The 25,779-nt window shown below is 42.1% G+C and overlaps 1 protein-coding gene across 3 annotated transcripts in view; it reads right to left on the reverse strand.

Moving 5' to 3' along the window:
• USH2A (usherin) overlaps window positions 1-25,779 on the reverse strand; it is a 625,599-nt gene that overhangs the window by 302,694 nt on the left and 297,126 nt on the right. The window lies entirely within an intron of this gene.

Genomic DNA, 25,779 nt, shown 5'->3' on the forward strand with positions numbered 1-25,779 from the left:
TTAAGTTTCTGTAAAGCCTTGCCCTTATCCTGAAGGGACTTAAACATAGCAGCAGCAGCTTCACCAAACCAGTGAATAGTAACAAGAGGAGTATCCATTACCAAGTTTAGGGAGCCTATAACAAGGAAGATAACTAGGGATCCTGCAGAAGTATTAGAAATATTTCAGAAATTCTATGAAAGTCTGTATAAAGCAGAGAAATATGGAAATCAAGAAAAGGTACAAATGGAAATATTTACGGAACAATTAAATATGCCAAGGCTAGAGGGAGAGGAGGCTCAATCATTAACAGTTAGGGTAGAAGGAGATGAGATAAAAATGGTGATATACAACCAATCTACAGGAAAGTCCCCAGGAATAGATAATATTCCTGTAGACGTTTGGAAGCTAGGAGGGAAAAACTGATGAAGATCTGGAAGGTTTTGTTTAACAGTATTGTTAAGAGGAGGAGAAGTACAAACATCCTAGAAGAAAGCGGGTAAATATTCACCAGACCCAGCATCATACACGGCCACAGCAACTAAATTATGATTATAAAGTGTTTATTTCTATAATGGTTAAAAGCCTGGCAAAAGTGATGCCAAAATTGATAGATATGGCTCAATGTGGTTTTGTGGAGGGGATGCAAACATTTGACAACATAAACAGAACGGTGATGATCCACAGGGAAGCAGAATGTAAGAAAATACCACTGTTCTTGGTGGGTCTTGATGCAAAGAAAGTATTTGACAGAGTAAGCTGGGATTTTATGAGCAGAGTAATGGAAGCGTTTACATTCCCTTATAAAATTATAAGGTTGATTAGGAGGATATACGAAGGATCGGAGGCAAAAATTAAAGTGGGCGGGGTCCTCTGATAATCTCTGTTTGGGCAGAGGAACTAGGCAGGGGGTGTCCTCTCTTTCTTTTGTAATTTGCATTATATTTAGAACCATTGGCAAAGAAAATAAGGGGCTCAGAAATTCAATGATACAATTGGTATGGTAGCCAAGAAAATCTGGCTCTATTTGTAGATGACATTACTTTATACCTGACAAAACCAGAAGGGGACATTACAGTGCTGTGGAACATATTTTGACAGTTTCAGAACATTTCAGGATACAAAATTAATGAAGCTAAAACAAAGTCAACAGGGCTAAAGTATGTACCTACACATGAATTGGTTCAGCAATATCCATATTTATAGCGACATTATAAAATGAAGTATTTAGGAGTTTGGATTAAAAATGATACCAGTGTGGCAACTAAGGATATGTGGGAAGAGACTAAACAAAAGATAATACAAAAACTGAGAAAATGGAAGCTTTGTTAAATGGATATCGATAGTAAGGTACAAACAGTTAAAATGTTTTTAGTCCATTTAGTCTTATACACAGGTCAGGCATATTGTTATCAACCAGAGGAGAAGTCGTGGACAGCAATCAATAAAGAGCTGAAGGATTTTATCTGGGAGAGGAAGAGGGCAAGAGTCCAGTGGGATAAGCTTATTGTTCCAATAGAACAGGGTGGATTGGGATTACCAGAGTTGATGGGGGTATTTTAGAGCAACATAGTTAAGGCTCCTGTACAAAGCACAAACAGAAAACTGTAATTCGAAGTGGAAAGAGATGATGATGAAACATGGGGGATGCTCAAGTAAAACGGAGAGACTAGGATTCTGAATGCAGACCTTTAAGGAGAACAACAATAATCATACAGAATATTATATTCATAAAGCAGAAGAAGGTCTTCTAAGAACTAAGCTTACATGGGAATAGAGAAAAGAGATTCTGCTGAAAGGGATGACTGCAATTAGGGATACAGACAAAAGCATGACGGGGCAGGAACATATTGGAGAAAACTGGCAAAGGAACCAAGGTATTGGGAGCAAATAACTAAAGAGGGTACGGTAATAGAATGGGAAGACGCCAAGAACTTATTTGGACTGCAGGCTAGAGACTGTCTTCCATATTTAGGACCGATATCAGAGTATAGGCAAAGAAAAAGAAATAGGGGGATTCTCAATGAAAAACCAACACTGGTAGAGTTTTTAGAAGACTCTAGAACAGAAGTTGCCATTAAGAAAGGAATAATTAGTACAGCATATAAAGCATTGCACAATAACTATATAAATCAATCAGAGAATGTTAGGAAGGATTGGGAAGAGAGATTAGATAAGCAATTCACACAGAAACAATGGGGGACATATGTATGTCTCTCAAATATGCAACAAAATCTAGAAGATTTAGGATCTTTGCCTGGAAGTGCTTACACGGGTATTTTTATACCCCAAACAGACTTCAAAGACGTTTTCCTCAGGTAGATAGCAAATGTTGGAGGTGAGATGGGGCAGAAAGAGGTAATTAGGAACATATTTTCTGGGAGTATAAAGAGTTGGCAGATTTTAAAGACTCCCTGCAGACTGCTCTGTTATGAGATGCTGGGCGAGTAACTGGGGAAATGATTTTTTTGAGCTGTGATACAAACTCGGAATTGCCTAGACATAGTAAGGGCTTGGTCAGTCTAATTATGATAGCTGCCAAAAAGAAATACTAGAAAATGGAAATCAAAGTCAAAACCAACTTTACTAGAAGTAGTAAAGATAGTAACAGAGATAAAACAACCGGAACTGGGATCTTTAGAAAAGGGGATCAATACATGCAGAGGAGGAACGAGGTTTAAAAGAAGGCTGGATTTGAATGAGCTATGTAATGGTTGACTAATAATGACTGGATATGTTAAAAGTGATGTATAATGTTTGCAGCTACAGTTGTGTCGGCACTGTTTGGAATGCATAATGTTTGCAACTGAGATTATGTCACTATGGTTTACTGTCATTTATATAAATGTAACAAGGTCTGTGTCATAAGTGATAATTTAATAAAGATGTTTCTTGTTTAAAAAATCCCATTAATTTAGCCATCAGGCAGAGTTTGAAGCTGAATCCAAGAATACCTCCTCATCACTGACCCAAAAACAGCAGCCCTAGAAGAAACATCTGCTGCATCATAACTATACTTGATGGAATGATGAGCCATCTAGAAGGAAATCCATACAAGGGAAAGGGCAGATGTTTTACCCTTAGAGTCTGGAAGAACAGAAATAACTTGACAGGCCTGGGACAGGACAGCCAACAAATACCTGGACATATGGATCTGATAATTAACAACCCTAGAAGCCAAAGAGCAGAGGTATAAACCTTCTTACCTAATTTTTCCATGGTCATGCTATCTTTATCAGAGGGCAGTAACTTCAGAGTATGAAGCAATTAAGAGTGCTTGTCAGAAGCTCCAGACACAACCAAAGGGTTAGCAGAAGGACACTTGTACAAAAATGTACAGTCCTCATGTACCCTACAGAATCTATCAGGTTTGTCTGGAACAGGGGGCTGAGAGTCTGGAGCCTTACAAGCATTGGAAAATGCATTCAACAAGGCAGCCAAAACAGGAGGAACAGCTGAAGGCCAAGAAGAATCCATCTGCAGCAACTCATAATACCTTTTTTGTAGCTCCAAAAGCTGAGCACAATCCCATTTAAAGGGCTCCATCATCCTGGAGATCGAGTCTCCAAAAGAAATCTCTTCAAAGAGAGTATCAAAACTGGTAGATTTCTCTTCCTCTGATCCACAAAACAAAGGAGAAGGATTCTGAGAAGAGTAAACAAGGGATTTCTCATCTGAATCTGGCTCCTCCTCAGAGGAATCCTGTTCCCTGGGTTTTTTTAGTGGAGTACAGGACTGGGGGGGTGGGGGCTGAAACAGAAACTCCTTGAGGAGGTTTCAATGCCATCAAAGCACTACACAAGTTCTGAGTGAAGGACTGCCATTCACTCTGTGGATCCTTAGGAATAGAAGTAATATGTTTAGTCTTTTGCTTTTTCTTCAAAGCAATGTCTGCCTTATACAATTTGGAAGGCTCTGATGCAGGACGGCATTCAATGATGCTAGCACGGACTTCTTCTCTGACTAAAATTTGAAGAACATGCCTAGGCCCCTCGGAGATAATCGGATGTGGTTTTCCCCTGAATGTCCAAAGTGGATGTCTGTAATGCCTCCTCGGATGTGCTTAAATTCGGATCCTCACCAACCTCCAACTTGGTTGCAGCAGAGGAATCCAGCGATAAAGCTGGGTGAACCTCCAGGCATTCACTCGCCTCAGGAGAGACATACGGCGGAGGCTGAACAGCAGAAGATTCCCACCTATGCTTCTTGGTCTTCTTCTTCACTGATGGCTGTCCCTTGGAGTGGGAAGTTCCCTCCATCGTGTCCTTTGCAAGAAGCTTAAGATGCTGGTTTTCAGGATAAAGCATCAAAGAAAAGAGTCTCTTATGAAGCGTTTTAGGCACAAAGATCTGACAGATGGAACATGATGTATGGTTGTGTGAGGCACCAAGGCAAAACAGACACTGTTTGTGGCAGTCTTTATGGGGAATCTGTCTCCCACACTGGCATTTACTCTTTTTGGCTGACATGAAACCCTAAAAGCAACAAAACAAGAAAGATATGTAAAAAAATAAAACCCCAACTAGGCCACTTATATGCAATGACTTGGTGAACCAGCAACAAAATGGGCGTTCAGACTGACAATCAACAGATGGCATTCAGACTGATGGCAAAGAAGTTCTTTGGATGGTACATCCGGACAACATCTTTATCCCCTATACTACGCAAGGAGCATACATATGATGTAAGGCAACCTAAAGGCTTTGGTACACTGTTCAGACATTGGGCTGCCATTGGCAGGGAATCCCAATTGTAATGAATACTGCAACAGTGAAATGGAAGGACATCCCATGATTCAGATTCCATTCATGAAGGTCTGTCCTGTTCCTCAGCTAGTCTGCCACAAAATTTTACTCCAACGGGATGCAAGATGTCTGCAGAGTGAGCTTGTGCTGAAAATGTATAACCCGGGCCACCAAAGTAGTTCGGACAGAGGGTAATATCTGATACCCCACTCTTTGACTATGTACCACATTACTATGGTGTTGTCTGTACCTACTTGTAATGGTCCTGGGACTTACTGACGACTGACAGGGTTGAAAGTATTTATTACTGCCGACACCTCTTTAACATTTATGTTTTAGTCCTTCTTTTTTGTTCCAAAGTGCACTTTTTCTCAAATATCACTGCTCCCCAAGCAAAGATTAAGCTGTCTCTAGTTAAAAAATGTGCAGGAGCTGGAAGGGAAAAATGTAATATCTGGATTCAGATAAAATTAGTCTCTTCAAAAAAGAAGTTCTCTTTTCATAAACCCCAAAACAGGAATCTGGAATGTCAGAGGGGGTTGATTTTGGGACCATACTGATTTTGGGTGCCGTTGATTTTTTTTCTTATGTGGAGTCTGGCTAGAAGAATTATTGATGTCATGAATCCTAGTATCCTGAAAAATTACTTTACTGAGGCCTTGGATTTAGTAGAAAAACTCAGGAATAGAAATAGATCCAGACTGTCTTTTTCCTGTGGATGAAAAATTCTTTGAAATGAGGTATCAGACACTCCAGGAAAAAAATTATGTGACAAGGGGTCAAATCAAGACTTTCGGATCTTCTCCTGAAACCCCAAGCTGAGTAGGGGATCTCTCACCTAAGTAAGATATTACTGACACATTAAAAATAATATGCAAAGATAAACAGGTTGTCTAAGTAAGGAAAAAAGGTAAATACTTTGCATTCACAGGAGCAACACACTTTGTGGGTACCACTGGAGCAGTGAAAAACTAAAGGGCAATGCAGAAAACTGAACACGTGATCCAGAAGCAGAAAACCCAAAGAAATGTCTGAAATCTGGCAATATAAGAATGTGATGATAGGCATACTTTAAATCTAAGCTCAATTAAAAAAACTTAAAAGGGAATGACATGTAAGAGGTCATGGAGTGATAACATTTTAAAAGTTTATAAAGGAAAAGTTTACGACAGATCTTAATGAAGCTTCTTTTTTTGATATCTGAAACGTTCTTGAATAAAAAAAATCCCTTTAAGAGAAGGAGGAACAGCTTCTTATACCCCCACCCCACCCCGAGTAAGCAGGTGCTGAATGACAGTATGGAAAAAGATGTTTTATCTGGCGGATGAGGAGGAATCCCCTGCAAAGGAGGGAGACATTCCCACTGCCACCTGTATCCCTCATGAAGCACTCTCAGAACTCATTTGTCTGAGACTACCTATTATCAAAGAGAAACAAAGGGTCACATTCTGGGGAAGAATTATTGGATTGCCAGGGTGGGAAAAGGGGATTTTGCAAATAGCCATTCTAACTTGTCAGATTGTTCTTGTTTTTGTGGGGCTTCTCTTTACTTGTAGGAACTCTCTTGTCATTGCCAAGGAAAAAGATGAATAGTCTAAGGTACTAGAAACAGCCAAGGTAGAGTCGTTCATTTGCAGCTGAGGTAATTTTGTAGTCTAACAAAGTGGAAAAGCCTGCTTTGAAATTATTTTCTTTTTGTGAATGGAAAAAGGAAGACCAGAGGAAATGGTTGGTTGTTGTAGGGTGAAGCTAAAAAAGATGTTTGAATCCCAGAGAGGCCGTGACTAATAATCACTTTTTCCTAGCTTAAAGGTAATACTTTTACAGAAAAAGTTAAGTTTCTGACAGAAAATAATATGTGAAAGTTTTCCTCCATGAAGAGAACTTCTTTGCCCAGCAATGCAGACGTGTTAGTGATAGATGAACCTCAAAAACCTGCAAGAGGAGTGATCTTTAGCAGCAAGGAAGCTCTGAAAGGGTTGGTGTCTAAATCTTTTTTTTTCTTCAGCATTACTGGAAGATGACTGCATGGAACGTGACAGTCAAAGGCCCGCAGGCTGTCACTTACAAAACTACAAGTGCCAAGATCAAAAGATATTGGATCTAGAGAAAATAATGTGCAGTGATTCCTGCTGTACTTCATGCAGCTGCTTCAATTTATATATATAAATAATTGCCATTTTATCACCTAATGCTTGTCTTATATATATATGAATGTATATTTTGAGACCACCTATAAGTAGTTGTTATTTGTAGTTTGCACAATTGAGCTGAATATATCAAAATGTGAATTACAGGCCATGACAGTTTCCTGTTTTTTTCTTTTTTTAATAACTGAACGTGTTTAGGCATGTGCTATATAACTAACTTCTCTTAGACACAGCTATTAAAGATATCTACCCAACATAACTATGCACCTGTGTTATCCCTTTTCATTCTTCCTCACCATATGGGTTATGGATTTGATCTCAGATCCAACTCAGTCGCATAACATAGACTTAAGGCTCCAATTCTTGAGTTCTTCCCTCTACCCATAATTCCCCATCCATCAATATCTCAGACTGAGTTTGCTGCCTTGTAGATCCTAAAAGAGAGAAGGAAAAAGAAATAACAGTAAGCTAGGGGGTCAAATCTGGAATTAAAGGTTTCAAAGCATCCATGCGATCACTCCAGAAGATGACTGGAAACCAGAAGAAGGGTGGGGAGTTGAGGAAGAATGAAAATGGACAACACGGATGCATAGTTATGGTGAGCACATAACTTTTATATCTGATGTTGTCCTTTTCATTCTTCTTCAGTGTTTGGGACAGAGTCTCCAGCTATGTGAATCTTGGGTAGCCTCATGGAAAGATATTCTGGAGAAGTGCCAAACCAAAAGCAGCTTTGCTTCTAGAAGTCAAATCTACTTTGCAATGAGTATTGGACCAAGCAGTTGCTGCTAAAATATCATCAAAGTTATACATCAGAAGGCAGAAGAAGTGGCCATAGATCAAGCTGAAAGTGCCTTACGAGGCTTATATAGGGAAAGGTTCTGTGGAGTATGTACAAAAGAAATGCAATCAGTAATCCATTTGGCCCCAGTGAATTTAGAAACTGGTGATCTCAGTCTGTTTCATAAGAAAAAAAACAAACTGGTAGGTTTTTCTAAAATCTTTTGTCCTGTGTAGATAAAAACTTAGCTATGCCCATCAAATAGCTGTAGCATGTACTCTCCCTTATTTCAAAAATTAGGAAAGAAAACAAGAAAATGAATTGCTTGGTTGATATTCAACTCTGAGGTTACTTTGGTAAGAAGGAAGGGTTGCCTCGTAAAGTAACTGTCTTTGTGAAAAACAATGTAAGGAGATTTGGATGATAGAGCCTAGAGTTTGGAAATTCTCCTCACAGATGTAAATGGTAGCAGAAATGCTGTTTTCCAAGACAAAAAAATTTAAATCAGTTTTGTCTGAAGTTTCAAAAGGTTGCCGTATCAACCCCTGAAGTACAACTGTCGAATCCCAAGGAGGAGATGAACCTTTCACTGGGGGCCCGAGTAAGAAGGCGCCTTTTAGAAAAGCCTTGTACAATTTGGAAGAAGCTAGAGAGGAAGCTTTGTCTCCTGACTAACAATTTGATAAAACTGTTAATTGCACTTTTATTGTGGAAAAAGTAGCACCTTCTTGAAAAACAGATGTTAAAATTCCAGAGCCAAAGAAACAGGGACAGTAAAAGGATCAGTTTTCTTATCAAGAGCCCAAATAGAAAATTTTGTCCATTTACTTTTGTAGCTGTTCCTAGTAGAAGGTTTCTGGGAAGATAAAAGTAGGTGTTGAAATGGGAATAAAGCCTGGGCTGTCTGGCTTTTAATGGAACTGGAAATAACATGCGGTTAGCTTGAGACCTGGAATACTGGGATGCTTCATCCCTGAGGGATGTGAGAGAAGGTCTGGACTGGGATCCAGCATTCATGAAGGATAATGAAGATGAGACCAAAGGAAGGGGGAACCATACCTGGGGCAATGAGGATTAATGAACTCTTCAACCAACTGGCTTTCTGTAAGTAATTTGGAATCAGAGGGAGCGGTGGGTAAGCATAAAGGAGACCGGAGGGTCAAATGTGGACTGCAGCATCCCTCAGTGGTTCCCCATGAGGGGGGATTAGAGCAAAATACCTGCTGCACTTGTTGTAGGGAGATGCAAAAAAGATCGCAGCAAGGCTGGCCTCAATCACGGAAAATCTTCTATACCAATTGATTGACTGAGAAACTACTCATGAGTTAAAAAAATGGATCTGCTGAGTTTGCCTACTAGTACGTTCAATTTTTCCGGTATGTGCATTGGCATTAGAAAGTGGCTGGAGGAGATTACCCACTGCTGCACTCTCACTGCTTCTCGATAAAGGGGGTAGGAACAGGTTAATCCTTGTTTGTTGATCTACCAGACCACAGACATGTCCTCAATTTATATTGCAATAGTTCCTAGAGGGAGAACATCTTGAAAGGCCTGCAATGCTAAGAGAACCATTTTCATCTCTAGGACACTGATGTGTGAATTGGTCTCCTGGGGGGACCAGGTGCCTTGAACTGTCCATCCCAAGAAACACCCCACTCCCATCCCAACTGGGAGGCATCCATGCTCATGGTGGCCACTGGGGGAGAAAGAATAAATGGATGACCCATGTAAATCTCGTCTGACTGAATCCGCCAACAAAGGCGATTTTTGCATATTCTGATCAGCTTGATTGGAAAAGATAAAGGATGATGTAGAATGGACTACTGAACAGCTAAAGTCCATTGAAGAACGTGCATAAAGTAACATGCCAGGGAACTAATGTTAAGGTAGCTGCCATCGAACCCAGAGCCTGTAGAATCAGTTTGGCTGGAGGACCAAGGTGATAAAGAATCTGTAGAACCTGAAGCCTGACTGTATCTACACGATGCATAGGCAGAAAGGCAATCTGACTTACTGTGTTCAACTGAACACTGATGAACTCCAGGCTCTGAACTGGTTGAAATTTTGAACTGGAGATATTGACGGAAATGCCTAGTCTTTGACAAAGTTGGAGCAAAACGTCCCTGGACTGTTCTAAGACATTTCTGGTTGGGGTGGTGAAGAGCCAGTTGTTTAAGTATGAAAACACCCAGAATCCCCACAGTCTCAAGTAAACTGCCACCGCTGCCATACATTTGGTGAACACCCTGGGGGCTGTGTTGAGACCAAAGGGGAGGGCTCTGAACTGATAGTGACTGGCCCTAGATAGAATTGCAGGTACATTCAGGAGCATATGTTCATCTTAATGTAATAGTACATGTCCTGAAGATTGATTCAGCACATCCAATCATCCTTGTACAGAAATGGCAGGATGGACTGAACCATGACCATTTGGACCTTTGACTTCTTCACAAATAAGTACGGAGATAAGCACCAGATTGTCCTGTATGAGATCCATAAATAAGGTGCTACCAAAGGCAACCACTAATTGTGATGATCCCAAGGAAGCTGAACTGCAAACAAATGTAAGAGACAGGGTCTCTAGGAGCTGTAAAGAGGGAAAAAAAGATTACACTATGAACCTATATAGGAAATTCACCTTGGGGATCATGTCAGTCGCCCTGCTAGACATGGGCCCAGAGAAGTAAACATTGTGGGAAAAAAATTCCAGGGAATTGTTATGGCTAGGCTTGCATAGGCCTTAGGGCCGATAGCCTAGTACCAACCTATGAACCTATGAACATAAAAATTACAGATAAAACTCAACATCTGCCCTTAATGCTGTTAGGGCAGGTTATGTAAAAACTGCAGGAAAAATATCAGCATTTGCCCAATGCTGCTAGAAAATGAAGAGTAAAATATAACATTCTCTCAGTTCACATTAACAGTAAGCAGAGTAAAGAAGGCATGCATAGGCACTTCATAGGCTTCAGGATATTCTAGCAAGGGTGAGGAACATTCTCCTAAATAAGACCTGACTGTACCAAAGGAACATTCTAGTGACATAAGTTCCAGACAATACATTCTCTAATGTGCATGAAAGAAAAAGATTCTGTATAATGTTAAGCAAGGAACTCTTCAAAGCAGATACACAACTGTTTGTTTGTCTTTCGGCTTTTCCTGGTAAGGGGTCGCCACAGCGGAACTCTGGTCCACTAATGATTGGCAGTAGATTTTTATGAAACACGGAGGTGCCAGCTGGACGCCCAACCTTCAACAAAGGCACACCCATTTACGCACGCATGTCTTTCGAATGCTACCCAACCGTGGGAGGGCATGCAGACTCCACACAGAAGGCACTCCCAAGCCTAGCCGAGAATCGAACGGGAGAACCTCTTGCTGTGAGGTAACAATGCTACCACCGTACCACCACGGCATCAAAGCAGATACACAATACATTCAGAAAATAAACTTGTGCACCCCTGTTTAAATGTAAGTGCAGAGGAAAATGCAGAAGATAACTGTATCCAATTAGCAAAATAATGGCTGGACTGAGACAAGAAATTCTATGAGAAAAATACTGACATAAATGACAACAAATAAGAGATCTGACGTGACTGTCAGGATGAAGTACTTAAACTTATAAATCCAGGAGACACATAAAAATCAAATCTTCAATATATCACCAAAAACCAAATGTTGGACTTGCAGCGCAGTAGATGCAACTGCACTGATCAATAGGTCTGGAGAGGGATCCTTTCTTACACAGGACGTTTGACAGCCTGGGAAAGAGTTTGGTGCCAAGCTGCCCTTCCAGTTTTAAGTCCTACAAGGAGAGGAAAAGGGGCCAAATCCTACCACATCTATAAATTTTTAGCATTAGTTTTTGCTTTTTCTCCTTCAGAAAATCTTAGCAACAAAACCGATATCAACTGGAATTATTCAGTAACAACACTTTATTTAGGGAGCAACTTATCTACTAGTTTGCAAGAATCAGTAAGGCTTACTTTAGTAGACATAGCTGATTTATTCAAAGACAGTCAAACAACAGCCTCTTCTTTTTTTTCCTTTTTAAATAAAGATTGGGAAGAATTAAATGATTATGGTGCCAAAGATCCTGCATATTTTTTTTTACTTTTCTTTACGTCCTTCTTCTTTAGTAAGGAAATAAGAAAACAAGACAAAATAAAATTACAATTTCTTTGGTACCACAGCAAAACCAGACTTTTATTTCAATAGGTTCAAAGGTTCATAGATTAGTACAAGGCTAACTGCCCTTGTGTGCTGTTTAAAGCCTAGACAATTATTCTGTCAGAATCAAGCCCTATACCTTGTGTCTGTAAGGTAAACACCTTAACCATTATGCCAACCTCCAAGTGAAAAAGTATTACAGCCCAAGACTTGAACCCAGGACATACTACACTGTAGGTCATGACTCAACCTATCTAGCCACTCTCATTCAGTGAATGGGAAGCATAGTTTTTCCTAGCACTCAGTTGCTTGTGGGTCTCAGAAGTGAAAGATGTGCTTTACTATCTACAGACAATTTACAATCCTCAAGGGAAACATTCAAGCCCAGCAACTATCAGAAAATACAACAGATATCCTCAAAAGGGTCATTTCAAGCAGTTCAAAGACTTTCATCATTAAGTTCAAGAACATAATTTATATTAAACAGCTTAAAGTCTTAATTCAAATCTTCTTCTCCATCTTCTCCCTCATAGATTGATTATTCTTATTAATTCCTATCAAAATATGTTAGTCCATGTTATAACCAAACCAGGCATCATTAAAATGAAACAATAAAAATCTTGGTTATCTGTCTAAATAAAGTTGGCAAATATCTGCTGTCAGACCAAAATTCAAAGTAAATTTCAACAAGATGATAATCAATGGCTACATATCCCTCAATTTAGTGTACTAAAGAAACTGAAAGTCATAACAGCATTTTATTAGGTTAAAAATACATGAAATACTTTTCTTGTTGATCAAAACTCAAAAAGCCTCTTGCAGTTAAACAGATACATTATCATTATGAATAAGCATGATGTTGACTGCAGCATTCCTGCTAAATTTTAGAAATTCATGCTGGTGAATTAAGATAAGGAAGTCACAAATAAATAAAAACATATATTCTCACTCTTCCTTCCATAAAATATCTTTCAGTTCTTTATGGAGAACTTTTTCAAGAAGTTCTTACAGAGTTCTTCATACCCTGGAAAGACTAACAAAGATGTTTTATACTGCTCAAGTTACTTGTTGGAGATAATAAAAATTACACACTTATAACATTAGATTTGAATGAAGAGATGCATCATTGTCAACCATTACTACTACAACTGACAGGACTCAGGCAAGCTGGGATCTAAAATCTTCCAAGGCTACCTGGCCCTCTGCCTTATCCATAATGCAATGCAAGCAAAACTTTCAGCTTTCCCTTAGCCAATGTTAAGGTGGAGCAAAAACAGATACAGAATTACAAAAAAAAAAAAAAAAATACTATGGACTTTGTAAACCCTAAGGCAGAGGATGGAGGGTATATATATATATATATATGCTGACAAGGACAGACCTACTCATCCGGATCTATCATCAATGTAAGTATATAACATTCATGTCTGAGATGTGCAGATCCATTATCATCAAATATCAGGACAAAGATCCAAGCTTCTCCTCCTAGGTGGCCCTCCTCATGAGAAGATGCCCCTAATGACTTTACCACTGAAAGAAGATCCACACCTACAGATCACACTAACCTGAAGTGTCCTGCTTTTCTTTTCAATAAAGACCATGAAATTGCTCCACAACTGTCATTCAGGGATGCATGTCTGGAAAAGACCTCAGAAGTAGCTGTCAGCATAGAAGGTAAAAACGTACAGTATTCTGGTAGCAGAATTCCATATGATCTGGCAACCACCTGGACAAAGTTATTTTAGAAACTTTGCAATATAATCTAGGTAAACTCCGAGTTGCCTGGTGAACATCCACAGAGTGTAGAAGTTTTTCTCCTGTTACAATTATCTGAAAGAAAACAGGGGAGTTTATGGACTAGTTAAGTCTCAGGAGCTACTTTAAGAATAAAAAATGGATTACTTCACAGGGTACTTGACCTTTATGGAATGCCATGTACAGAAGATTGAGAAACAAAGTCTGCAATTCAGTGATTCTTCTAGCTGAAGCAATGGCTACTAGAAAGGCAGTTTTCTAAGATACAATTTTTTAGATCTGCTTTAGCAATCAGTTCAAATGCAGGAAGAATAATCTTTTGTGATACAAACCTTATGTCCAAAGGAGGAACTGGATCAATGACAGGACAATGGATATGAAAGGTAGCTGTAAAAAATCTAGACCCTTCAGGGATGCTAAAGATAATGAGTTGGTTCCCTTATGAAAATCTAAAATAGATGCTAGATGTGCTTTATTGGAGGAATATCTTAAACCAAAATCAAACATTTGTGAAAACAGTCTATCTAATATGGCCAACAATGGAGCAGTAAATAGGTCTGAATCTTTTGCAGTAGCCCACAAAAAGTAGAATAAAGAAATCTGTTAATTTGCTCTTATACATTTCTCTGATATTAGGTCTGTGGGCAGAAGTAAGGATTTGGGCCATCCTGCTTGGTAATAAATGTTCCTTGGCTTAAAGGAACTAGACTGACCATATGGTTAGATGAAGGGAGTACATGTCTAGTGAGGCCTGCGAGTTAGAAGGGCTCTGAAGGACCTCAAGGCATAGAGGCTTTTCCAGAAAACGGGGCCATATCAGTGGGAGCTACTTGTACAGGCCAAAATGGGGCTATAAGAATGATTTAGGATTTCATCGTTTGGCTTTATGAATGAACTTTAAGGTGAGATGAAAATAGGGGAAGAGCATAAAATGGCAATTAGGACATTTCTGTACAAGTGCATCTCTGGAACACTCTCCTGAGGGAGAAATAAGGAAAAAGAATTATTGGTTACAGATGCCAAAAGTCCAGAACAAGCCTTACTGCAGTGATGGAAGAGTTACCAAATTACTGACTGAGAAACAATTCATAAGGAATCAGACAACAGTGATTAAGCTTTCCTGCTAAAGAACCGCTTCTCTCAGTATATGATTGACTGTCAGAAAGTGGACCATTGACATTTTCTATTTTCATGCCCTTGGCTTCTTGCCAAAGGAGATAGGGTGAGTCCCTCCCTGATGGTTCAGATACCATACCACTGCCATGTTATCAGCGTGGATGGCACATGTACACTGAAAAAGAGAGTTCTGAAATTTCTGCATAGTGAGAAAGACCACCCTCATTTTATTTATGACCATATTTTTGGACTGCCTGCCTTTGAAATTTGTCCCCCCCTATTGCAGAAACCTCCATGGTGACAGCCATAACTGGAGTGTGAACTAACAAGAGTCTGCCCAGAGAAAAATCTTGTAGTGTGTGTCTGCCAACTCAACGGCTTCTTGCCAAAGGAGATAGGGTGAGTCCCTCCCTGATGGTTCAGATACCATACCACTGCCATGTTATCAGCGTGGATGGCACATGTACACTGAAAAAGAGAGTTCTGAAATTTCTGCATAGTGAGAAAGACCACCCTCATTTTATTTATGACCATATTTTTGGACTGCCTGCCTTTGAAATTTGTCCCCTATTGCAGAAAAGTACAGTTTTGTACCTACCATAAATGTAGATGTCCGATAGGTATGCATCTGCAGTCATAAAGTACAGTTTTGTACCTACCATAAATGTAGATGTCCGAGAGGTATGCATCTGCAGTCCTAACAAATGGGTTGTCCTGTCCTCAGGCAGCCCTTCGGTCGGCCGGATTCCAAAGTCTGGGTCTGGCCTCGGCTGATGTCGCACTTCACCCGACGTCATAGCTGCAGTTCTTCGGGTATAAAGGTATCAGCCAATGCCATTTTCCTCAGTGTTTCTTGCCCCAGATGCCAGGTGCCCTCTAGGAAGAGTAAATTTGGATAAATATAAAAGTTTCCAAATAACAGAGAGCAAATAAAAATAAACATGTATATACATATATACAAACAAATACACCATAATGGATTCCCCCAGCTAGCTAGAAGATGGGCAAATACCCTAGGAGTACCACAGAGGGGAAGGAGGGAGGGTAATCCTGACTGCAGATGCATACCTCTCGGACATCTACATTTATGGTAGGTACAAAACTGTACTATGTCCTTCAAGGATGCATCTGCAGTCCTAACAAATGGGTAGAATACCATAGCCAAACTGGGGGAGGAGGTAATAATAAGATTACGGTGTAGCTAAGATCCCTTGCAAAACAGCAGTGGCAAAACCTGCTCGGGATCTGGAGTATAAGGGTAGATTATAATGCTTGGCAAATGTATGCACGGAGCTCCAAGTAGCAGCCTCTAAAATGTCTTTGGTAGCCACTCCTCGTAAAAAAGCTGTAGTAGTGGCTGTAGCCCTTGTGGAGTGAGGTCTGATGTTTTCTGGAGTTGCCTTTCCATGGTAAGAGTAACAAAATCTAATGCAACTTCCTATCCACTTAGAGATTGTCTGTTTTGAAATTGCTTTTCCTTCCATTCCTGTTGCATATACTACCAGTAGCTGGTCTGTTTTTCTATTGCTCTTGGTTCTGTCCAGGTAGTAGCGCAATTGCCTATGTACATCCAAGGTATGTAATAGTCTTTCTCCCCTGTTCTGTGGGTTGGGGAAGAATGTAGGCAGGTGGATAGCTTGGTTTAAAGATACCCTGGAGACCACCTTTGGCATAAAAGTAGGATTAGTTCTCATGGACACTCTATCTTGATGGAAGATAAGGAAGGGCTGTACTGCCATTAATGCCTGTAATTCAGAAACCCTTCTTGCTGAAGTGATTGCAAGCAGGAAAGCAGTTTTCCATGATAAGTACTGTAATTCTGCTGTTGCTGCTGGCTCAAAAGGAGGGAGTGTCAACTTTTCTAGCACAAAGTTCAAGTCCCATGCGGGCAATGGTGGCTTCCTTGGTGGTTTTACATTTTTAATTCCTCTCAGAAACTGCCTGAGTAGAGATGTGAGAAGACTGGATGGTCCATGTTGTATTCTGCTGAAATAGCTGATGCATGAATCTTAATGGAAAAATAGGACAGGCCATTGTGGAAAAGTTCTGCCAAGTATTCCAGGATGTTAGCTATGTTTACCAGTGACACATTTTCTCCTTTTGCTGCACTCCAAATGAGATATCTTTTCCATTTTGCTGAATAAGTTTTTCTTGTTGAGGGTCTGCGAGCCTCCAAGATAATGTCTTTAACCCTTTGAGATAAATCTGGGTTATTTTGTCTTATGCAATGTTCCAGGCAGCTAGCTGCAGCGTTTTTAGGTTTGGATGCAGGGTTTTGAAGTTGTTCTGTGTTAGCAGTAAAACTAGGGGCAGAGGCCATATTTGTTCCCGAGACATACTCCTCAGTAATGGGTACCAATGCTGCCTCGGCCAGTCTGGAGCTATCAGGATGATCCTTGGGCAGTCTTCTTTGATCTTCAATAGCACCTTGTGCATCAAAGGAAGAGGTGGGAATGCATATGCTGTCAGGTTTTTCCAACTGAAAGATAGGGAGTCCACCTTCCAAGCAAGTGGGTGGTATGCCCTTGTGCAGAATTTTTTCAATTGGTGGTTGTGTGGGGATGTGAATAAGTCTATTTCTGGTAGTCCCCATTTCCTTGTAATGGATTTGAAGATGTCTGGATGCAGCATCCATTCGTGGGCATCCGTGGTAGTTCTGCTTAGGATGTCTGCTAGTATATTTTCTTTTCCTGGTACAAATATTGCCTGTAGCTGAATGTTGAAGCTCAGGGCCACATTCCAGAGGTCCACTGCCATCCGGCATAGAGGGTATGAATGTGTGCCTCCCTGTTTGTTGATGTACCACATAACTGTGGTGTTGTCCGTCCTTATCAGCAACTGACCCTGTCGAAGAAACGGTCTGAATGTCTGAATTGCCAGTTTTACTGCCAGCATCTCCTTTTGATTTATGTGTAGGTTCAGCTGGTCTTGAGTCCATAAGCCTTGTATGCACTTGTCCAGCATGTGTGCCCCCCAACCGAGGTCTGAGGCGTCCGTGGTGATAGTCTGGCTTGGTTGAGGGCTGTGGAAGGGCAGTCCTTTGTTCAATTGACAGGCCTGAGCCCACCATTGGAATTCTTGCTTCAGGCATGGAATTATTGGAATTTGGGTTTCTAGGCTGTGCTTGTGCTGAGACCATAAATTCCTTAGGTACCATTGCAACTTCCTCATATGTAGTCTGGCATGTGGAATCAATATTATGCAGGATGCCATGTAACCCAGGGCTTGCAGGACTTTCCTTGCTGTTAGCTGGTTCTGCGTTGTTAATGCCATGAAATAGAGAGGAAGGTGCTTCTGCTTTTCTGCTGTGAGGGATGCCATTTGATTTGATGTGTCCAGTTGTGCACCCAAGAAAGTTATCCTTTGGGATGGTATCAGCCTTGACTTTTTGATATTGACTGTGTATCCCAGGGCTTGCAGTAGATGAATGACCTTTTTCAAATCTTTTGCTAATTTGTTTTTGTTGTCCGCTTGTAACAGGCAGTCGTCCAGGTAAGGGTAAATTTGAATTCCCTGAAGCCTGCAATGAGCAATTACTGATGCCAGGCATTTTGTGAATACTCTGGGTGCAGTAGATAAGCCAAAGGGCAATGCTGAGAATTGATAATGCTCTGATCCTGCAAGAAATCTGAGGTATCTTCTGCAATTTGGTCGTATGGGGACGTGCAGGTATGCCTCCTTGAGATCTAGAGTTACCAGCCAAGACTCCTTGCCCAGCATGGGAAGAAGCTGCTGTAGGGTCAGCATTTTGAATTTTGGAACAATGAGATATGTGTTTAGAGCGGACAGGTCGAGAATAGGTCTCCATTGGTTTTCTTTTCTTGGCACCAGGAAAAGTCTGGAGTAAAATCCTTGCCCTTGTTCCATATACGGTACCTTTTCTATAGCTCTCATCCTTATTAAGTGGTCTATTTGTTCTAGAGCTTTTGTCCTTTGATTTGGAGGTAGGTTTGGCATTTCTCTCTTCCTTGGTAGAGTATGGAAGCGAAACCTGTAACCTTGGTCTATTGTCTGTAAAATCCATTTGTCTCCTGTGATGTGATGCCAGTTTACTGAAAATAAGGCTAGCTTTCCGCCTAAGGGTGCTTCTAGTTGTTCCCTGGTAGGCGGTCTCAGAGCCAAGTCACTGTGATTGTCCTGTGGAAGTGGTAGTGGCTGGATCTGTGGCAGTACTTCGCTGGTTGTTAGGCTGCCACTGACGTCCCCTGAAGGCACCTCTGGATTGACCCCTGCCTCTTGGGCGCATATTCCTGCCTCTCTGTGCTCTGGTGGTGTCTGGAAAGGACCAATTCTTGGAAGGCCAGTTCCTACTAAACCTTGGAGGCTGGACCTGTAAAAAATCCTTGACTGTCTGGACAGATTTTGCTTTCTCTTCCACCTTCTTCAGCACCTGCTGTGCAGGGGAGCCAAACAAATTGAGCTTATCCATGGGAGCATCTAGGAGCTTTGATTTAACATGGTCTGGTAAGGACTGCTCTTTTAACCATGCATGCCTTCTGATCACTGTACCAGTCATAGCTGATCTAAAGGAAGCCTCCAGTGCATCATAGCCGCATTTTAAGGAATGATTACTGACCTGCTGAATGTTATGTACCATTTCCTGAAGAGATTTTTTGTCTAATGGTTCAGGCGAGGACAGTTTTTTAGTTAACTGATCTAACATAAATTCCTGATACTGAATCATGTGGAATTGACAGTTTAAGGCCCTAGCCGAAAGAGTAGCAGAAGTATAAACTTTTTTACCCCATCTCTAAGGCCCTAGATTCCCTTTCAGAGGGGAGGGGGTTTTTGGCAGAGGTAGCTGCTACTGCCTTGGGTCCTTGAGAAATAGTTTCAGGATCTGCAAAAGGAGCCTTCTACAAATGATAATGTGTGTCCGGAACCCTGTAGTACCTGTCGAGCTTAGCAGGGGCCGGGGGAAGTGAATCAGGAGCAGTACAAGCATCATTAAATGCATCATCCACAACAGTAAGAACTGGAGGAATGGCTAAAGGCCTATGCTGTGGCAAATGCAAAAAAGTCCTAAGCCTTTTCCTAGAGTCTGAAAAATCCTGGCCCTGCCATTAAAATTGTTCCCTCATAGCATGCAAGGTTTCCCCAAAAGAAAATTCCTCAGGCGGAGAGGCAGAAGGAATGGAATCTTCTGCATCAGAGTCCTCATAAGGAGAATAAGGGCCCTCTGGAGGGTTTGTATTTTCTGAATCATCAGAGGACTAATCTGAAGAAACTGGCTCAGGGGGCTCTGCTCTAGGCCTCTTCTCTGGAGGTGGGTGAGAGGCCCTGTCAGGGTGAGGTTGGGATCCCCGGATCAAAGAAATGAGATCCTCTGCTAGACTAAGCATTTGAGTACTAGAGCTAGGCCTGTGAGAGGGGGTCTTAGCAGGCACAGTCTTGGTTGATTTTGCTGCTTTAGCCCTGGCAAAAGCCTTAATCGACCTGGATGCAGGGGGCCTAGCAGCTCCACGTGCAGGAGTAGATATATCTAAAGGAATAGTATCAGATAAATCCTGTGAACCTGCAAGAGCAGGTGGGATTTCAGTAGCAGATTCAGCCATGCTGGATGAGGCCTCGGTAGGAGGCAAGCTTTCGGCCGAAGGAAGAACCGAGGACTCGGTTTCAGCCGAAACCGAGACACTCGCGGCGAAACCGCGGACCGCGAGTGTCGGTCCTTTTCCTTGCGCTTTTTAGTTAATTGCGAAGTCGGAGTTTCCGACGGCATGTTATAAGCAAAAGCGGAGCCGAAAAACTCCTCAGCAAATTCCGACCGACGTCTAAGTGTCCGTCGGTTGAAAGAAGCACAGGCTAGACAAGCTGCTACGTCGTGGTCTGGGCCTAAACAAGGTAGACAGTAAGAGTGGAAATCTTTATGAGGTATTTGTTTCCCACAAGTTAAACAGTTATTCACTTTTTCTGACATCGGCTGAGGCAAGAAAGAGTCCCCAACGGGGTACTTAGCTTTTTAGAAGTCTTCGGTAGTAGTAATCTCTGGTTCTGACCGACCGGCACTTGCGAACAGCTTCTGCTTCGGGCACCACGCGGCAAGAAAGACGGAGGAAAATGGCGTCGGCTGATACCTTTATACCCGAAGAACTGCAGCTATGACGTCGGGTGAAGTGCGACATCAGCCGAGGCCAGACCCAGACTTTGGAATCCGGCCGAAGGGCTGCCTGAGGACAGGACAACCCATTTGTTAGGACTGCAGATGCATCCTTGAAGGACATCATATGGGTTGTCCTGCCTCAGGCAGCCCTTCGGTCGGCTGGATTCCAAAGTCTGGGTCTGGCCTCAGCTGATGTTGCACTTTCCCCGACGTCAGAGCTTCTGGGGTATAAAGGCATCAGCCGACGCCATTTTCCTCAGTGTTTCTTGCCCCAGATGCCAGGTGCCCTCTAGGAAGGCTAAATTTGGATAAATGTTGAATGTTCCAAACAGTAGCAATATATATATATATATATATATATATATATATATATATATATATATACAAACAAACAAATACACCATAATAGATTCCCCCAGCTTGAAAGAGGGGTAAGCACCCTAGGAATACCACAGAGGGGAAGGAGGGTGGGTAATCCTGACTGCAGATGCATACCTATCGGACATCTACATTTATGGTAGGTACAAAACTGTACTATGTCCTTCAAGGATGCATCTGCAGTCATAACATATGGGTAGAATACCATAGCCAAACTGGGGGAGGAGGTACTAAGATAAGGATGGTGTAGTTAAGATCCCCTGTAAAACTGCAGTTGCAAAGCCTGCTCGGGATCTGGAGTATAAAGGTAGATTGTAATGCTTGGCAAATGTATGCACGGAGCTCCAAGTAGCAGCTTCTAAAATGTCCTTGGTAGCCACCCCTCGTAGGAAAGCTGTAGTGGTGGCTGTGACCCTTGTGGAATGAGGCCTGATATTTTCAGGAGCTGTCTTTCCATGAAAAGAGTAGCAAAAGCGAATGCAATTTCCTATCCATTTTGAAATTGTCTGTTTGGAAATTGCTTTTCCTTGCACCCCAGTTGCATATGCTACAAAAAGTTGGTCAGTTTTTCTGCTGGTTTTACTTCTGTCCAGATAGTAGCGTAGTTGTCTGTGTATATCCAAGGTGTAGAAAAGTTTTTCTCCTTTGTTCTGTGGGTTAGGGAAGAACGTAGGCAAATGAATAGCTTGGTTCAAGGATACCCTGGATACCACCTTTGGCATGAAAGTAGGATTGGTTCTCAGAGACACTCTATCCTGGTGAAAAATAAGGAAAGGCTGCACTGCCATTAATGCCTGTAACTCGGATACTCTTCTTGCTGAAGTGATTGCCAGAAGGAAAGCAGTTTTCCAAGATAAAAACTGTAAGTCTGCTGATGCTGCTGGTTCAAAAGGAGGTAGTGTCAATTTTTCCAGCACAAAATTGAGATCCCATGCAGGCAGAGGGGTCTCCTTGGAGGTTTAACATTTTTGATCCCTCTCAAAAATTGTCTGAGAAGAGGGTGAGAGAAGATAGGAGGATCCATATTGTATTCTGCTGAAATTGCTGAAGCATGAATCTTAATGGAAGAGTAGGACAGGCCATTGTGGAACAATTCTGCTAAGTATTCTAGGATGTGTGCTAGGTTTGCCACTGTGACATCTGTGCCCTTTGATGTGCTCCAAATGAGGAATCTCTTCCATTTAGCTGAGTATGTCTTCCTTGTGGAGGGTCTGCGAGCCTCCAGGATAATGTCCTTGACCCCCTGAGATAAGACAGTTTGGTTTGGTTTTAAGCAATTTTCCAGGCAGTTAGTTGCAGTGTTTTCAAGTTTGGGTGCAGGGTCTTGAAATTGTTCTGTGTTAGAAGAAGAGGCCATAGGGGTAGAGGCCATGAGTTCGCCTGAGACATGCTTCTCAGTAGCGGATACCAGTGCTGTCTTGGCCAATCCGGAGCTATTAGTATCACCTTTGGCTGTTCCTCCCTGATCTTCAGTAGAACATTGTACATCAATGGGAGAGGTGGAAATGCATACACTGTTAGGGCATTCCAGCTGAAAGAGAGAGAGTCCACCCTCCAGGCTTGCGGGTGGTATGTCCTTGAGCAGAATTTCTTCAGTTGGTGATTGAGTGGGGAGGCGAACAGATCTATCTCTGGCATTCCCCATTTCTTTGTTATGAGTTTGAAGATGTCTGGATGCAGAATCCATTCGTGAGCATCCGTGGTAGTTCTGCTTAAGCTGTCTGCTAGTGAATTCTCTTTTCCTGGTACGAATTTGGCCTGCAGCTGGATATTGAGATTCAGGCCTAGGTTCCACAGATCCATTGCCATCCGGCATAGAGGGTAGGAATGCATGCCTCCCTGTTTGTTTATGTACCACATGACCACGGTGTTGTCTGTCCTTATCAGCAGATGTCCTTGCTGGAGGAATGGTTTGAATGCCTCGATTGCATGCTTCACTGCCAGCATCTCCTTTTGGTTTATGTGCAAGTTTAGCTGGCCTTGAGACCATAGGCCTTGGATACATTTGTCCTCCATGTGTGCTCCTCATCCTAGGTCTGAGGCGTCCGTGGTGATGGTCTGCCTTGGTTTTGGTTTGTTGAAAGGCAACCCTCTGTTGGACTGGCAGGCCTGAGCCCACCACAGGAATTCCTTTTGAAGGCATGGAATGATTGGTATCATGGTTTCTAGACTGTGCCTGTGTTGAGACCATACATTCCTTAGGTACCATTGTAATTTCCTCATATGCAGCCTGGCATGCGGGATCAAGATTATGCAGGATGCCATGTAACCCAGGGCCTGCAGGACTTTCCTTGCAGTAAGCTGAGCTTGTCTTGTCAAAGTCATGAAGTAATCTGGAAGTTGTTTTTGTTTTTCTTCTGTGAGAAAAGCCATCTGAGTTACTGTGTCCAGATCCGCACCCAAAAAGGTTATCCTTTGGGATGGCACTAGTCTTGACTTTTGGATGTTGACTGTGTATCCCAAGGCCTGTAACAGGTGTATGACATAGGCCAAATCCCTTATCAATTTTGTCTTGTTGTCCGCTTGTATTAGGCAGTCGTCCAGGTATGGGTAGATTTGAATTCCCTGAAGTCTGCAATGTGCAATTACTGATGCCAGGCATTTCGTGAATACTCTGGGCACAGTAGATAAGCCAAAGGGTAATGCTGAGAATTGATAATGCTCTGATCCTGCAAGAAATCTGAGGTGTCTTCTGCAATCTGGTCGGATAGGGACATGCAGGTATGCCTCCTTGAGATCTAGAGTCACCAGCCAAGACTCCTTGCCCAACATGGGAAGAAGTTGCTGTAGGGTCAGCATTTTGAATTTTGGCACAATGAGATATGTGTTCAGTGCGGACAAGTCGAGAATAGGCCTCCATTGGTTTTCTTTTCTTGGTACAAGGAATAGTCTGGAGTAAAATCCTTGGCCCTGTTCCATAGATGGTACCCTTTCTATCGCTTTCATGTGAAGTAAATTGTTGATTTGTCTTAAAGCCTCTGGCTTCTGGTTTGGTGTAAGGTTTGGCATTCCGCTCCTTTTTGGTAAAGTGTGGAAGTGAAACCTGTATCCTTTGTCTATTGTTTGCAATGTCCATGTGTCCTTTGTAATGCAATGCCAGTTTTTTGAGAATAAAGCCAGCTTTCCGCCCAAGGGAGCTTCCAGTTGTTCCCTGGTAGGCGGAATCAGAGTCAAGTCATTGTGTCTGTCCTGTGGTAGTGGTTGTAGTTGCAGCTGTGGCACTACTCCTCTGGTTGGCAGGCTGCCACTGACGGCCCCTGTAGGCACCCTTTGATTGACCTCTGCCTCTAGGGTGTCTATTCCTGCCCCTCTGTGCTCTGGAGGTGTCTGGAAAGGACCAATTCTTTGAAGGGCAGTTTCTGCTGAACCTCGGAGGTTGGACCTGCAGAAATTCCTTTACTGTTTGCACAGATTTTGCTTTTTCTTCCACTTTCTTTAGAATCTCCTGTGCAGGGGAGCCAAATAAACTTTGTTTCTCCATTGGAGCATCTAGGAGTTTAGCCTTGACATGGTCTGGCAAGGATTGCTCTTTTAGCCAGGCATGCCTACGAATTACTGCCCCAGTCATAGCTGATCTAAATGAAGCCTCCAGTGCATCATAGCCACATTTTAAGAAATGATTACTGACCTGCTGAGAGTTGTGTACCAAATCCTGAAGGGATTTACGGTCTAAAGGTTCAGGAGAAGAAAGCTTTTTATTCAGCTGATCTAACAAATATTCTTGGTACTGTATCATATGGAATTGACAGTTTAATGCCCTGGCAGAAAGAGTAGCAGATGTATAAACCTTTTTACCCCATCTCTAATGCTCTAGACTCTCTTTCAGAGGGTAGGGATGTTTGGCAGTGGCAGCTGCAACACCTTTTGGGCCCTGAGAAATAGTTTCTGGGTCTGCAGCATGGGCTTTATACAGGTGGAAGTGAGAATCCGGGACCCTGTAATATCTGTCAGGTTTGGCAGGGGCAGGGGGAAGAGAATCAGGTGCAGAACTGACATCATTATACACATCATCAATTACAGTTAGTACTGGTGGTATGGCTAAGGGCCTATGCTGGGGCAAATGTAAAAATGTCCTTAATCTTTTTCTAGAATCAGAAAAATCCTGACCCTGCCATTGAAAGTGTTCCCTCATTGAGTGCAAAGTCTCTCCAAAGGAAAATTCTTCAGGAGGGGAGGCTGAAGGAATAGAGTCTTCTGCATCTGAATCCTCATAAGGCGAATAGGCCCCTTCCTGATGGTCTGACAAATCAGATCCATCCGTGGAGTAATCAGAGGAGAGAGGTTCAGTGGGTTCAGTCCTAGGCCTTTTGTCAGGTGGAGGTTGGGAGGCTCTGTGTGGGTGAGGTTGGGAACCCCTAATTAAGGATATAAGGTCCTCAGCAAGACTGAGAATCTGAGAACTTGAGGAAGGCCTCTGTGAAGTAGATTTGGCAGGTAAAGCTTTTGAAAGTTTGGCAGCTTTAGCCCTGGAGAAGGCCTTAATAGACATAGAAGCTGGGGGCCTAGCTGCCCCACGTGCAGGTGTAGAAATGTCCAATGGAATGGTGTCGGACAATTCTTGAGCGCTAGCTTCGGTAGGGATTTCTGAAGCCGACTCAGCCGGGG

This window comes from Protopterus annectens, chromosome 1.part0 (genome assembly GCF_019279795.1).
Source record: "Protopterus annectens isolate FY-2018-M chromosome 1.part0, PAN1.0, whole genome shotgun sequence".
In the NCBI taxonomy this organism is placed as follows: domain Eukaryota; kingdom Metazoa; phylum Chordata; order Ceratodontiformes; family Protopteridae; genus Protopterus; species Protopterus annectens.